Source organism: Camelus bactrianus, chromosome 14 (genome assembly GCF_048773025.1).
Source record: "Camelus bactrianus isolate YW-2024 breed Bactrian camel chromosome 14, ASM4877302v1, whole genome shotgun sequence".
NCBI lineage: Eukaryota > Metazoa > Chordata > Mammalia > Artiodactyla > Camelidae > Camelus > Camelus bactrianus.
This window is the reverse complement of record NC_133552.1, coordinates 65,568,370-65,585,929: the sequence shown is the minus strand read 5'-3', so window position 1 is coordinate 65,585,929 and position 17,560 is coordinate 65,568,370.

Sequence of the window (17,560 nt, the reverse complement as noted above, 5' to 3'; positions counted from 1 at the left end):
GGCCCATCATCTAAAGAAAATCACATGAGCATCTGACGTCAGGGTGGTGAGTCTATAAAATCAGAAGGTGTGATTCATTAGCAGATATCAATGTAACTTGTAGACTTGGACCGTGGTGGTTTATATAGTATGAATTTAGAATTCAGTTAAGCTAGGAATGGCATTTCCTGGAATCACCTTCCCTGCATGGTTCTAGGTAAAGTTTGGTCAAAAGAGGGTTGATTAAACTTGAAGTTGGCAGTCAGATAGTCATCAATACCTCTAAAGGCGGATGTAGTCAGATGCAGTGACAGGGAATGAGGAAATGCCCGAGGGCTCCAGTTTCTTCCCATTCTTCTCTGGTCTATGCCCCACTCTTCTTCCTGTCCATTAACCCCATTAAACAACAGTGGTCCCAAGTCCATGATCACATGCTTGGTTCTAGCGCCAGACTCTTGACCACACAGAAGCCTCAGCTTCCCAGACATGTCCCTTCTGGATCCTGGTTTGATGCATGATTGGAGGACTCCTGCTCTGACCTTACCTATGTGCCTGGGGGTCCCAGGTCTCCCCACGATGGCGTAGGGCCTAATTCCTACTGTACTTTCCCCATAATGCTTCTCAGGGCTCTGATATGCTTAACGACCCCTAACTGATGCAGTGATGAACTCGGTATTCCTTCTGCGGGGTTCTCATACTTCCTACATAAGCCAGAAGGAAGGAGAAGCGATTGGGTTATAGATGCAGAAGTTCAATATATAAAGGAAATTTGGTCCCATACACTAAATAGAAAAATACCAATACAGGCTTGGTAGTACATTTAATCAAATAATCCATATTTCCAATATTTCAGTTCCCATTAGAACAATGTGTCTTCAAGTCTCATTTTTATGACTTCTAAATAAGCTGGAGTTTTATGTCCATAATGCCTTTTGCGGTATAATGTAATAAAATGTGTGGAGTCTCTCTGTATGTGTGTGCAAGCAAAAGTGAATCCCTTTAAGTCTTTCTATAATTCTCCTGATTTTATTCCTCTTCTAATCTTACTAGTTTTGTATGTACTACCCAAGATATTTTTTAATACTGTGCTTTTCTTCTTTGTTCTGTTGAATATTATTTACCTAAAACAGCAACAAAAGTTTTCCGCAATTACCAAACCATGTAAGTGCTCCAGAGAAGTGAATTTGGAAAAATGTGGCAAAAGAAAAAAAAAAATCTATCTTGAATTTTAGTGAACCTTTATATTAATTTCTCCTCGCTATGCGTACCTTTATTAATTCCTATATAAAATAATGAGGATTATTTCTATACCTTATAGTTTTTATTGATAAAATACATGTATATAATTATTTATTGTGTAGTTATTTTTTCTAGTTAGAAAAATAATGTAATTTCATCACAAAGGTGGTCAAATATTATAGAAATTATCAAAATACATGATATAAACTTAAACCAGTAGAAATAATGACTATTACGTCCTTAGTCTTGCAGACTTCATTTTCTTCACATTTCTGTAAATATGCACATGCACCCCCACACACATTTGGGTTGTAAGTTTTAGCAAGTTGTTTTTCTCATTTAAGAGTTTATGAATTTTTGTGCTTGTATTTGTATAGAATTTTATTAAAACATTTTAATCAAAAAAATTTTAATGAGAACATTATTCATCTTGACAACTGATTTGGTTAAAAAGGATATTTTGTGTTTTTTAACCAAGTCATGCCAATTAATATTACTGAGCTCACCCCAAAAATTTAACTCTAAAGAATCCTTCTCACACGATTCACACTTTTTTTGCCCATAATGCAATTATTAAATTCATTTAATGTGCCAATGTGCCAATGTCTTGTTCTTAATGTGCATTTCTGGACTTTTTTTTTTTTTTTTTTTTGCTTATTTTGGAATTGAATTGCTTTAAAAACCTGTTACTACTAAAGTAATATAGTGTAACACTATATGTAAAGATGTATTAATAGATGCTTTCCTGATAGTGAAAATAATTATATAGTAGTTGCAGTGTATGCGTGTCTTCTCAGAGCCGCAAGCATTAACTGTAAAAAGGTGCTATGAGAAAAAACAATACTGAATTCAGAAAACCTCTGCCCTTTGCTTCTGTACAACTAGTTTATTACTTAACCTCTCTTGGTCTCTTTTATTTCATTATTAAAAATGGGGAAATGACATGGAATTTACCCACTAGCTGTTATCGTGGATGGCATGGTATTCCTGTGAATGTCATGTGGTTTTCTCATTAATGAAATGAATATGCACGTGACTATCACAACAGCGTTCATCTCAGGATTACGATGAAGATGAATTGAGTTAGTAGTTGGAACTTAGTTGATAATGTTGACTAGCAAGTTAAAGCAGTAGCAAGGAAGTAAGAGTTTTTAAATGAAATGGAAGCAGAAGAATGCTTTTCATATTTTGAGAATTAAATGCAGAACTAATCATTCCCATGTTTGTTCTTCCCAAAAGTTACACAGGAAAAGGAAAAAAGAAAGAAAAAGAAAAAGAAAAAGAAATGCTCTGTTCCATTTGGTGGAAGGAAGCTGTGTTCCTGGCTCCTCCTTAGTGATTGAAATTAGAGCAGCAAAATAAACCAGTAAAACATCCAGGAATGTTCACTACAAAGACCAACAATGACAGCCTTTAGTGCTTCTCTTTAAAAAGTTCATGGAGCATTTTCTTTCCTCTTTTATATTTAATACATTTTAATATAAATATGCTTGTATAAATTCTTACAATTTGAAGACAGTTATAAATTAATATTATAAAGGATACACGATAATTATATCAAGAACCATTGGAAAATACATAGGAATGTAGTCATTTTTGTTGATAATTCCAGGCAAGAAAAGAACATGAAACACATTAAAGTAAAATTTACTTATTTGCTATCGCATCATCATCCATTTCACAGTAAAGCTGTCTAAATGAGCCTTATTTTCTAATTAAGACCTTCTTTTATAGCGAGTAAATTACTTTCATGACTTGCCCTGTAGGTCTGCTGAGTGCCGCCATGACACTGTCTTGGTTATAATAGGGGAAATCTCTATATCCATAAAATGAGTGTTTTCTGTCCAGAATTGCTTTTGATTAGCATGAGGCTGCATTACTGACAGGGTCTTTTTCTAGGAAAGAACCCCGAGTGGATTTTTATCAAAGTGCAGTAATTGTCCTGGAAATAAGGATAGCGGTGGCATTTGTTAGCTTTGATTCTAATGGCTCTAAAAGCTCCGGGAAAGTAGGACTTTGGGCTACCTTTGCATAAAATAATGACTGGCCACTGCCTGCCAGCTTTCATGAACTTAATTTGTGTGAGGATGATAGTACTGGGCGTGTACTTGGGGCCTTTTCTTTCTGAAGCTCCACTTTTCATTTCCGAATGTGCCTGTCAGTGCAGCCAGTAGAATCAATGAAAATGACCTTGGCCTTCAGCATGCGTGGTCGGTCTAAATTGAAAGAAGCATGTTTAGAGGGCTGAGACCTAGTCACGAACTCAACGACAGGCAGCTGGATAATGAGGCCCAGGCAAGCGCCCGTCCAGCTGTGCAGCACACTTGGGGAGAGGGAGGGGCGCTGCGAGGCCGCCTACCTTATATTTGCACACCTGGAGAGACACTTCCTCTGGGAGCCTGTGACCTCCACTTCTCTTCCAGACTGCCCAGGGTTATCTGTCCAACCTCAATCGTGTGATTGCTATTATGAATTTTTTAAATTCTGCATTATCCATACAGGATTTTCAAAAAAATCTAGACCGGTCAAAACACAACTGCCTTTGTCTGAATTATCCAGACCTGTCTTGGAGAAATCAGCAGACAGCTGTGGCTGGTTTAACTTGATCTCATATGAAGTTAGACAGCATGAGGCCTTTTAAAAATTTTATACCTAGAAAGGGGTTGGTGGGTGGGAGAAAATGCACCGTGGCATCAGGGAAAGTGAAAGAAAAGGCAGTTGTCCAGAGCTGTAGTGACTGGAGTGCCTTTCTGCCCCACCCCCGCCCCCAGGGCTGATGAGATGAGACCGTGTCTTACAGACTGGCCTGTGAAGAGACAGGAAGGTTGGAGGTTTCTTGGTAGACGGCACAGAAGACCTGCGGCCTGGTCTCCGGTGGATCCCAATCTTAGAAAGTATGATTCTTCATTTCAGATTAATTTCTTGCTCAGTTATAAACTTCAATAGTCATTTTTTATCAAGCTAAAAATAGGACCTTATCAGTAAATTATCTTAAAGCTCTCAAAGAGTAAAGCAATATCAACTTAAATCATATGTCATCAAGTGATTTTGAAGATCTCAACCACCAAATGGCACAATCTGTTTTCCAGGATTATCTTTATTTATTACCAGGATTATCTCAAAATCTAAAGTTATTTTTCACTTAATTTCATAGAAATAGATTTGTAGAAATACTCCCAATGGATTCAGTATCTTAGAAAGGAAGCCCTCGGTGATACACTTTTCTTTTGTCAGAAGTTACCATCTAATTAATAATTTGTAGGAGACTCTTAAAAGGAGGTGCAGTCTACTGATATGAAATATCGTTCAGTAATCCAGAATGTTTTCCTTTGAAATGGAAAAACTGAAATAAATGGAGTAAGAAACATGGTTAGCACCTAGAAACATTAATAGAATAACCACCCCTCCCATTGCTGTTTTAAGTCTTAAAAGCCAAATTCAGGACTAACAAATTCATTCCCTGTGGATGTTGGTATCTGGCTCAGAGCCACGTGAATCTCAGCCTGAGAGATTCCGCTATTTGAAGGAGCAAATTAAATGAGCAGAGTAAAATTAACAGGCAGTGTCAAAGTGGAAAATCCTAACAGGAGTTAATTTCCTTCTATCAGAAGCGTCAGGCCTCCCCATCATTTGTTCCTGCGTTATATGTTCAGCCAGCCTACCCTGCTTTTAAGTGATTACTGTTCTGTCTTGATCCTTCCCGAGTGGAGTAAAAGTAGGTTTGAACACCATCTCAAATACTCCAGCACATGGTTATGTTATTTACTTGCACATGGTATTGTTTTTATCATTTCAGATCTGAATGAAATGAACTTTCATTTAAAATAATAGTAACAACTACCATTTATTTAGCACTGACTTTGAACTATGCACTTTGCATTCACGGTCTTTAATTAAGTCATGGCTGCTTCTAGGTAGACATTATCCCTCTTCTATAGACGAGGACCCTGAGGCCCAGGGATCTGAAGTAACCCAGCCAACGGTAGAAAAGGATGAGGAAGGACCTGAGGTCAACCCTTTAGACCTCTGTGCCTCTAACGATGCAGAACCCTTCTTTGGTCAGTATTCACAGGGACACAGGTTGAGCTAACTCAGCATTCCTCAAAGATCCACTGCGCATTTATTATATGTACAACTGAATCACTGTGCTGTACACCAGAAATGAATACAACATTGTAAATCAAAAAATAAAAATAAAAGATAAATTAAACCTATATTAAAAAGAAGAATCCTAAATGTCTTTAAATGCGTCTGTTAAGAAGATGTTGGTTTTTCCTGTGGAATCTCTACAGCTCCAATGCTAGTCGATGCATAATTGTGAGTTCTGTAAACCACCACCCGGTAAGGAGAGTCGTCAAGCTGTCTTGTGCCCCTGCTATGTACCAGGCTTGTAATAAGCTATCTTCAAGTATTATCTTGTTTAATTTACATCAAGATTCTATGTTTGGGTGATTATTTTATCTCTACCACCATCACCTTACCAGTGAGGAAACTCAAAAACAGAGATAAAGTGATTTGTTTCAAGTTATATAGCTAACTAGTGGCAGTGGGATCAAACTTGTCATTTCAAGTCAGTCTAAAATCTTAGCCAATAAGCCAAACTGCCTCTTTAAATAATATTTTCCATAGTCTGATTAACTTGATTAAAGGGAATTTAATAGCATATTTTCACCTACAGCAAGATTAGTTTGAGCCTCCAAGATAGAAATATTTATTAAAACCACTTAGTTCTAGGATATAATTAGAAAACTCATTGACTTACAGATCATTGTATTTTATACTTTGTAAATAAAGAGTTACGGATTATTTACAGGACAATGGGAAGCTTCCATTATTTTGGCACCATTATTTCTGTTCATATTTTTTAAGTGGGCAAGTGACCATTTTTACAGCAAGGCTCACTCTTTTAGCAATTTCAAATAAATACCAATGGGAGCAAACCATGAAGAAGATAGGACATTTAGAAGTTTATTGCAGTAATCCTGGAGAGATGATCAGTTACTGAGAGGTAAGTTGGAGAGAAAAGATGGCCATGAGAGGAACTGGTCTCTAGCTGGGATGGAGAGGGGGTTGGTGAGGGGTTGACCTTCATTACCTGGTTGGATGAAGAGGTCCTTCATCCAGGTAGGACATAGAGGAGGGTGACAAGGTTTGGGACTTGCAAATAACAATGTCTGATTGGGACCTTTTGAGTTTTAGGGGCCATTTGTCCAGTAGTCTCTGGTGAAATTGTATCTTTTGACTACAGAGCTTCTGTCACACAATGTCTTACTTACCTTAGAATTTCTAGGGAATCTAATCATGAGTTGACAAGTAGCAAGAACTCAGTAAATATTTGGCAGACTGGAATTCAGGGGAAAGATCTGGAAGACAGACATTTGAAAATCATCGTGGTGGGGGACAAATATAGTACAGTATTGAGTAGTCAGCCTCAACGTGAGCAAAGTCACTGGGGGAAGAAATCACCTGGAAAGCCACCAACATTAAGGACGAGGCATCAAAAGACTCAGAAAGAAAAGAAGACTAGATATTGTTCAGAATATCCAGGGAAGACTTGTTTGTTTATTTTGATGGTGGAGGCAATCAGAAAATTAGTGAAGGACAAAGAATGTCTTAAAGGACCTAGAGGACTCACCAGTTTCTGTGGCATGAGGGGCGCTTCTAACATGAGTTGGAGAGTGAATGACAGTGTAGAGCCGGAAGCAAAGTGTGTCTTACAGAAGACGGGGCCGTGAGGGAGAAAAGCCCTTATACCCTCCCAGCCCAAAATATGGGCGAAATGTATGTGACATTATCAAGTAAGTGATCAGGATGCAAGATGTGACACACAGGATACAAACAATGAAAAAAAATACACACATTTTATATTTCATGTATGGATAATTACAAGGAAATATACTATACTGGGAACAGAATCATCCTCTGTAAGATGATATTATGGGTTACTTCTTGCTAGTTTAAAAAATACTTTCCTCTCATTTGCTGGTATTCTGGGAGCTGACACAAATTCCATATTCATACTAAAAGCAAGGGGAAAAAAAAAGAAAGACAGGAGCACTTGGCTCTGTATCCCTTAACTACCAAATCCCAGGGACCCTTTACTCCCCCAGTGGTCCTGTTGTCACTCATTAAGGCGCCTTAGGTGGCATCATCCAAAAACAGTGACTTCTGAGAGGTAACAACCGCAGACCCGGCCTAAAGCAATTTGGAAGGAGAGACTGCACTTTTTGCTCAAGCTCGATTAAGCCCACGGGGTAAAGCACCTGACCTACGGTGTCAAAATGGCATCTTGGCCACAGTTACTAATGAAAGGGCCGTGTACTCGTGTGCTTACGGTAGACCGCGTAACGTGCCATGCACCATTTGTTAAAGTTCACGTGTCAAAACAGGCAATATTGTACCTCTCAGTGTCATCTTTCATCTGTGACCAGAAAGACAAAAGCAGAATTCTTAGGCTGGAGTAGGCCTTGCAAGATTATTTAGTCCATTGCTTGATTGTAAGGAGAACCGCAGAAGTATTGTATACACTAGTCAACCAGGATTTATTGCATCTTCACAGGTGCATAGCCTTGTAGAGCATCTGGCTCTCAATACCATCAGAGTCATGTTTTCCCAAGGACTTGAGTCATTTTCAAGAGGAGCCAACAAAGGCTCAGAAGCAATACTCTGTTTATTTTAGTACAAAAAATTTCATCCCCGCAATTCACTGCTCACTGTGTGCAGTGGCAGGAATAAATAATGAAGAATGAAGCGCAGCCCTGTCTTTAAGAAGTTCAGCACCACTAGCAGCCCCGTCCCCCTCACCCCGCTTTGTACTTATCGTCACAGTCACACCACAGCGGCCACAACCGCTGCTGGGTCTCTGTGAAGCTTCTGAAGCATCTGAAACTTATCATACATTCCTTGGAAAGTCAGCAAGTTCTGTGGCCACTGATATGTATGCAAGCACGCATATTACATGTGGCAACAGCTTGTAAAAGTTTGATATGAGATTGGATATGTTGTTTTTATTCCAAAACACCCAAATTATGTCTTTGTGGGAAAGCAAAATGCAAAATGATGAAGGCAGTGAACTCAAACTACAGCCTGTGTCCAGACGGAGGTCCCAAGGGTTGTCGTCTCAGACTTGTCCCCCCCAACCTCCAGATCTCACTCAACCTCAAAACCTCATCTGCTGGGGGGTGAGGACTGACACTCCTGCGGCAAGGATCTAGCCAGCTGCTGTGGCTAAAATGATCTGCGTTTCAGGGTTTCTGGTTCAGAGATCATTTGGAATGCACCTTCTTCCTCCTTACCATCGTAGAAGAGAAAAACTAAAGAATTCAGCCTTGAAAGTAGATTTCTAGACGGTGTATATGTTGTACGGTTGGCCAAGCAGAGATGAAAGTTGCTGGTCACACCAGGGTTGAGCACAAGTGAAATGTTTGAGTAGTTCATGGAGTCATCTGACCTGAACCCCAAACTTCAGGATTCCAAAGCATGACCTTCTGATGTGTCCTGAAAGCGTCACGTTATGTATGAATATTATATAAACGTGCAATACCGGCGATTTATTAATGAGCCAGAATATAGACTCACAGGCCAAAAAGAGAGTTCACATTAGCCAGAGAGGTTTGATCTGCTTATGAAAAGAACACGTGAGTGTCGGCATTTACCAGGCAGTGAACACCTTTACGAGAGAACCCTGGTTCTCACTCTGTGGTGTGTTAAATGTCACCCTCTGCCTAGCAACAGTATCTTTGCTGAATTGATTTAATGGATGCTAGGCCCAGGGAGGGGCTGGGTTGCTAAAATCTCACCTTGTACACACTACCTTTCTAAGATGGTTTCTATAGACATGAGGTGGACAGACACCCACTTCAGCACCAACTTACTCCCCTCCCTCGTGCTGTGGATACTAGCTTCAGAGGAATAAGGCAGGTGCGTCTCACCCTGGGCATTGACCTCAGGCGCGGGGAACAGCCTGGCCCAAGGTTACATCTTTCCCAAGGGGACAGCCCATGACTGATGGCTGGTGGATATGCAGATCCAAGGCTCCGGCCTCTTTGCTTAGATCTGGGACACTTCCTAAAGGTCATCTCAATCCCAAGACTTGTTGCAGCCTCAGTTGCAACCATATGGCATGTCAACTTCATCCTTTGTCCATTCCAGCCTTCTTTGCTTTCTTGTAAATATATCTCTCGAGTGCCCTGCAGCTCAACTGAACTTCTGCTTTCAACTCCTCTTAGAGTTTGTGTCCTGAGAAATCATGACTAAGCTGCAAAGTTTCTTCATCATATGAAGAAACTTGAGCTAATGGCAAGCCAATCTTTTTCATCTTTTTTCTTTTTTTAACAGAATGCATGGTAAAGTGATTTCAGCACACTGGGCTCAAACTCAAACCATCTCTTTCTTCACATGCAGCTCTTGGTGTGGTCCTCTCTGCCGGTCTGAGCCATCAGTGATGTTGAAGCTGTATTGTTATCTGGCAATGGGTTTTAATCAGGACTTGTTAAATATTTGTTTGTGTGTAACGCTGTATTGAATAAATTGTAAATCACGTTGGCTCGTGGCGAAATAGAACAATTAAGCTGCCCAGTGGCAGGCTGACATTTATCAGGCTATTTTCACTGTGAGGTTAAATGACAACTATGAGTGTAATCCAATTTGTGTTTTCAGCAGCTTAGGGAAGCATCGAGGTGCCTGCAGTGTCTGTGAATGGGCTGCCCATGTGGGGCACTGATTCTAAAATACAGTCTTCCCTCTTCCCAGATTTCCATTTTGTGTATTTTTTTCCCCAGGTCAACTCTAGCTATTGAGGAATGCGTTTTCCCTGGAACGAGCCCCAGGAGTCATTTCTGTGGTAGCTCGCCTCTGAGAGCCCTTGCAGAGAAAGGAGGTGACTAAGTCAGCATTGGTTAAAAATTCTGCTTCTACCTGGGGACAGGTGTGTCGTCTCTATTACACAACTCATTGCCGCAGCCTGTGGGAAGAACTAAGACGTAGAGATGGTGGAAGTGGAAACACAGGAAACAGCCAACCCCAGGTAGCCATCACGCAGACTGGAAACATAAAAATGACTGCCCTGACTCAGCCATTCCCCTCTGCAACCTCCCAATAGCCGAACCCCCAAATACGCCTTTGAACACTGTATCTGAAAACAGACACGAACACTATGTATAGAAAGCGTGCTGTACACATCTGGCCCTTTCTTACTCCCCTTAAGTTACAGACAAAATTGAATTAGAATGCCTGATGGGGGTCTGTTTACAATTCTAATATTAACCCAATAATTAAGCTGTTAAACTAGGTTTCCAGACGCAGCGCTCAGAGTGAGAACAGGCAAGTTATTCCAACTCATCCTCGGGTGAATTTGTCCCACTTGTTAGACTGGGATATTTATGTAAAAAAAAAAACATATCATATCTCCTTTACCTAATACAGATCTTATGGAAACAGAAACTATAGTAAATGCAAAGTTAAATTTAAGACGGCCGGTCAGAAATGGAACTGTTATTATAAAGTAACATGAGCGCCTCATGCTAACAGCATGTTCATCCTTATAAGCAAGGAGTCACATTTACTGTCATGGAAATCAGTAGTCCAGGTTTAGTAAAACCCCTCAGCTTGCAGGGCTGGAGTAGGGTGGAGAAGGATACGTGCCTACTAATCTAAAATAAATTGATTGGAGTGCTCACAGTTGTCTGAAGAATTTTTTTTCTTGACACATTCAACACAATACTTTTATGAGGAAGACTGAAAGAATTAAAAAAAAAAGATAAAGGCTAACTTCAAGGACATAGGAGCCTCCAGTGTTAGACCAGGGAGCTTAGAAATTTATGACCAGCATCCTATTCAAAACTTTGTTATAATTTTTATCTAGCACAGGAACTCGCTTAAAAATATAAATCTGGGGGGAGGTGTAGCTCAGTGGTTGAGCGCATGCTTAGCATGCATGGGGTCCTGGGTTCAATCCTGAGTACCCCCTCCAGAAATAAATGAAGCTGATTACCTCCCCCCACTCCCACCAAAATAAAATAATTAAATAATACAATAACAAATAGCAAATAAATAAAATATTATATATGTATACACAAACACATCCAAAGTCCTTTCATCTATTAAAGAACAGTATTAATGCCTTCTGGATAATAACATTCTATGATTCTGTATTTTGCCAAGCTGGAAATTGGAAGCTAATAAAATCTTTGCTTCTTTTAGATTTATTGTCAGTCACTGAATTGTTCAACTTGAGTCAATGTAAGTTTCAAAAAAATATGTGAAAGTTCAGAAAATGTCAACAAATTGCTCATATTTCCATTATTTTAAAAATCACACGTGGAACTCAATTTAGATGTCTTGGTAAATTGAAAAAAAAATTCCTTGACTTTATTTGTCAATTCCTCAAGCACATTTTGAAATGTCTGCTCTGAGACCAGCACTGGTCTACTCAGTGCAAAAAAAGTAGACAGTGATACGTAATAGGAGATTGATAGACAGATAACTAGCTAGCTAGCTAGCTAGATAGGTAGGTAATAGATGCAGTGGATACTTTAAATGTCCACTCACGGCAGAAAACTTAATCTTGCATTCAAGATAAAATCCAGACTTAGATTCTGTGTTACAGTCGGTGCCCCCACTCCCCACCTCCCACACCCCCGCACCACCTCCTCCTGGGATGAGGGTGGGAGGTGGGGGTAGCTATCTGGGCTACCGTGGATAAGTTATGTGCCCTTGTAATGCCTCACTCTCTGCATGTGTGACAGCGTTACGGTAATAACAGTACTTGTCTCATAGCATTGGTACTTGTATTAAATTATTTCATGTATTTAAAGTGCTTAAAGCAGTGATTTGCACTCAGTGAGTAACAGGCGAGCCCCGGGGGCTAGTCCTCTGACTTTGCTATGGAGTTCTTCCCAGGTCTTGAGCCAGCATTTCTTACCCATGATGTCTGACGTCTTGGGGCCCATTTCAGTCTCTAGTCACGAGGTTTGCATTGAGTTCTTCAAACCTTGACAGAGGCGCTTCACAATGAGACCCAGACCCCAGGCTGGCTGGCTGCCTTCGAGGATGCTCTCAGGCACGTTCCCCTGAACAGGGCACTCAGCTCTGGGTCTCCATCATGCCAGCCCCATGAGGGACAGGGCTATCTCTACACCCCTGCAGTTCTCAGGGAATCAAGCCTTAGGTGCTTTATCTTCTGGGATTTCCCCAAAGTCATCTAAAGCTTCTACCTTTTTATCATCCCTCCCCCAAGGTTTTCTGCCCTGCTGGAGGCCAGGGCAAAGTGCTCCTTTCTCTTTGTTTTGCGTCAACTACTGACTCTCTTCCTCTCTGTTAATTATGTCTCCTCCACTCAGCAAACAGTGATGACCATCTCATTCTTAGCGGGATTGTGATGGGGAGGGTGGGGGAGGCTGTTGCACGGTGGTGAGACTAGGTCTGTCTTCTCATATAAGTTCGTTCCAATCTCTTGTTTATAGATACGTTCTGTGCCCTGTTTCATCATGTTTTCACTGCTGATATTTGAAACGTGTATCTTCTGAATGTCAAAGATATTTTCTCTCAAGTGCCTGTCTCTAGAATTTGAAATGCTTGGCTCAAATAAAAAATTTCTTTCTGTAACTCAGTTGTCTTCTTTATTCTGGGTTATATATGCACTCTCCCTAAAAGCAAGGAATGAATTATGTGAGGAGGTACAGGTAATAGAAACGTGTTAAAAGAGAGATCTTTGTTGTTATCTAAAATACTGCCTTGTCATATCCATTTAACTTACTTCAATTACCATTAGAAATATTTCACATTCACTCCTAGGTATGGACCCAAAGGAATTTCAGTCAGGTACTCAAACAAATACGTGTACACAAACGTTCACTCAGCACTATTCACTGCAGCCAACCAATGGAAACCACCCAAATGTTACCAACAGATGAATGGATAAACAAAGTGATTTCTGTCCACACAGTGGAATATTATTCAGCCATGCAAAGGAATGAAGTCCTGACACTGCTACACGTAAGAACTTGGAGGAGCATCTTGAGAACTAGGGCTCTAGCTTCGGAGGTCACGAGCAGAACTTTGGTGTTGACTCTCAGTGAGATGGAGAGTCCCTGGAAGGTGTTCTGCATGGAAGAGACATGATCGGGCCGCCAGGAGGACTGTGGCTGTGTTGAGAATAAGCTAGAAGACGGTGGAAGTGGAGGCACTGAGACTGAGGGTCTTGCAACACAGGGTATCCACTGGCCGTCAGTATAAAGAAAAAAAATCCCTTTAGTTTCACAAGAGGAAAGGAGATGACTGATGTCATTAGCAACATGTCCAGAGCAGCCAGCATCTCTCTTTTCTCCCACAAGGTCATCTAACTTCAGAGAATGGAAATGGGAGGAGGGGTGTCAGTTACTTTTAGGAAGACAACGAAAGGATTATTGCAGAGAGTGGGAGAACTAATTGACTGGAGAACTATTTTGTTATTCCAAAGTGTTTTTGCATAAACAAATGAGGCTGTGACTGTCCAGGGATGTGCAATGGCTCCTCACTTTTGTGCATGCCAAAACTAAAACTAGAAGCATGCCTGGCGCCTAGGTATCTGAAATTCCAAACTCACTGCAGCGTCCTGGTTTCAAAAGGAGGGTATCCTGGAGGTTGAGTATCATTGAATTTTGATGAATAAATATTTGTCGAATGACTGCATCAGTATTTTATATATAATATGAATACCTTCATTTTTGCCAAATACTTTCAATAAATGCGTGGCAAAATATTAAGTAAAATAAAAGCAAAATGGGTTATTTGGGTGCCTTGAAGAGATTTTCTTCCATCGGCAACTTGTAAAGAGTTGTATGAAAAGGTTCCCTGCCATCTTCACCTTCCCTCCCAATATTTTTCCACATATATATATATTTTTTACATCCCCAAAATGCGAAGTTTACTGTTTAGAGGATTTAAGGGCAGGGCATGCAACAATGACTCCGCTACTTTTCATGACCGCTTCCCACACTTTGAGGGTTCTCTCAAGGAAGGAGACACGGGGGTTCCTCCCATGAAAATGGACATTCTGCAACTTTCATCTCGTAGTGAATAAATTATATTCACGATGAACGTTTCAGAGGTCATGACGTTAAAAGAGGTTCTATTTCCTACAGAGTTTAAGTCATTGAGGCTTTGGGCCACATGTATCACTTGTAAAAAGAATTTTACGGACCAGGAATACATTTACAAAGTGTCTACATACTGTCTGAGTGTGACGTTCATTTGCATGAGAATCACCCTTTCCACTGTGTTCTTACAACTTCCCCTTCGTTGGTAGGATGTTTATTGGTTCATTATTTGTTAAATAGTAAAACCTCATCTGAAAAAAAAAAAAAGCGTGTTGTGTCTTTAATTTAAAAACCGCCCCAGGGCCCTATGGGGTATATTAAATCTGTCTCTTTGCCGTATATCTTGATGTACATTTTACTTGAAACCAGGTGTTTTGTATATTGAACTTTTTAACACCGCGGGGAGGTAAGTATTCACAGCTGGAGTTTTATGCTTCACACATTTTCATGTTGGAGGACAAGAAGCAGCCCCCAGGACAAAGCTCCTCCGGCATGAAGGCAGGCCGAACAAAGTCCGGCTGTGTCTGGTGGCAGGACACACAGACGATGACGTCACAGAGGAAGGACCTGCATGCAGAGTAGGTGCCCGTGACACCAAGACCGAACGTTTCCAGGAATCCAAGTGCAAGGTTCTCAGATCAATCACGGAGCCGTGAGGTTGTCACCGCACAGAAGGGCTGTGACACAGCATCAAAGCCAGGCCAGCGAGGAGAGAGGCCTTTGTCTGGCCAGCTTTTGTCCTCACAGCCAGCCCTGGGGGCGGCCCACAGCCCCGGTGAAAGGCCGAGTTAATCTGTTTCCAGCGATCATTGCTGGGCTGTGTGGACTTAGCTCACAGCCATCACAGAAGAATAACCAGGTTGGCATGGCCAGAAAAGGCATCGATTTTGCTGTGGGGTCTGTTGATTACTTTGCATGTGTCATTGTCCTCTCACGGGAGAGGTGACTGACCTCCCCAAACCGGCTCGCACAGCCGCCGCGTGGCCTCTTCGCCTCAGAACTGAACTTTGCACATCAAGAAAGAAGATGGTTGAAGAAAAACACGACATTTCTAGTTCATTTTCTTCTGGATTGAGTTTACCCTCCGAAGTCTTAAAAACCCAGCAACAAAAAGGCCCTTTCCTACTCCTTGATGATTCTTCCAAGAGCAATTTGCCACGGCACGGCCGGGACATATTCGTTCCTCATGGCCGTGGGCAGGGGCTCGGGGAGGGTTCCCGGCAAGGGCCGGGACTGTGGAGACTCGGATGTGAGTGTCTGTCTTTCCTTTGTGTGTGGGTTTGATGTCCTCGGCCCCAGGAAAGTTTCACTTCATTTGCGCGGGTTATAGATCAGCCCCTTCTCTGTTCAAATCTGACAATCTTCCTTCATTGAGTCAATGCTGATCACTTTTAAGATTCTCATCGTTTGCGGACAGACACTTCGGGTGGGCATCATCTTTGCCTCAAGCTAAATGACGCCCCCCTCTTTGCATGTATAATGGTGCTCTGAGGCCTCAAAGATTCACCCTCCCTGAGATGGGCCTCGGTGCGTGGATGCGCAGTGGCTGCTCGATGCAGTGCAGCTCCAACAGTTGGCACCATGAGTTTTCATGCCAAGAAAAAAAAAAATAGAAACCTTTTTTAAAAAATGTAAACAGTGACACCAGGAATAGGGAGTCAAGAGGGATTCTGGCTGCGTCTCGCCACTGCACGGGAGCAGAGCGGTCACTCAGCTCTGACGGCGGGAAGGGGCAAACCAAAAGGAGGTTTGGTGTTTTTAATCCTTTTGGCAGATGATCTTTGAAGTGGTTTGAAATATTTTTCTTCGCACTTAGGCCGAGGCCCACTGTGCTTTGCCAATAATTCTCTCAATACACTTTCTCTCTCAGGTTTGAGCGCTGTTCAGTTGTTTCCGTGGGTCAAGCTTCACAGCAGGAAACCAGGTGTGGGGATTTGCCCGGCGTGTGGAGCAGGGGGTCCGCTCCTGCCCGGGTCCTCCGGGCACAGAATTGCTCTCTGGATGTGACAGAAAGTCACCTTCTGTTTATGCGGAAGCAGCTTGAAAGGTCAGCGGTGAAAGGAGTCGGAGATTCCAGGGAAGACTCTTGATGGGAAGTTCAAGTGAGAGGCGAACGCCCAAGCCCCCCGCCCCCACCCCGGTGTGGCCAGGGGTCAGGACTCAGCTGCAGGGTGACACGGCGGCACCCTGTCTCCAGCCCCGTATTGTCGGCTCGGTGTTACGGGGAACTCCAGGCCCTCCACCGGCACGGCCTGGGGCAGGTCACTGTCTCGCGAAATAGCTGTCTGAGGTGGCAAGTTTCTGGAAAAGTTTGCCACATCGACACTCAGGACTCAGAAAACACTTGCTTCTTTGGATGCCCGGATGGACGAGAGGCTGGGTCTGAGGTCTGCAGCTGACCAAGATGAATGGCAGTTGTTAGCACTGGGCTGAAGCTAGTTTCCATGGAGGTTTAGAGGTGCCCGACCCTGGGAGTCCAGCCGGCAGGGAAGCAGCCTTGGACAGCTAATGTTAACTGCTCACTCTGCAAACTAGCGCTAAAATGATGAGAATTGTGAGGTGCATTGTAATCCGTGTCTACACCACCCACCGTGTGTAAGGACATGTGTGCACCTCTGCTCCCCCGTGGCCGGTTTCACTTTTCTCTGCTTCCTTCTTTCCCTCTCACCAAAAATTGCTTACAACTTTCCAAAGGCTGACCACCTGAGCTTCAGATACGATGCTTTTTTCCTGTGAGAAGTTCCTGAACTGGGATGCTTTCGGGAGGCCAAGTGGGCATTGTGATTTGCCTCAAAACTTAAATCCACATCACAGTTGGGTGTTCATCCTAGAGAATTATGTATGTTAATTTGGTGACTAAATATATGATAAAGATTGCTATTTGGAAGTATTGGGTGAGTTTCTAAAATCAAAGAAAGTTTCAGTTTTCTGTGTCGTACTGACAATTGGACCAATACTCAGACAGCATTTCAATTACAGGTTTAGAAATTTTAAGAATTAACCCTTAACTTAATCAAAAATTATTCACTGGGGTACATGTAAATATAGATTATTCATAATCATCATAATTTTGTTTTGCTCCAAATAGTTAGATCACAACTCTACATCCTCTTAGAATTATCTGTAAAGTTAAATATTCCAGTGTAATTAAATTCATGTTTTTCTTTGACACTCTTAAATCTTCTTTATTTACAATCAAGTGAGGAATAAAAAAAATTTGAACAACTAAGATGTTTAATTATCTGTGCTTTTTAAAAATAATAGAC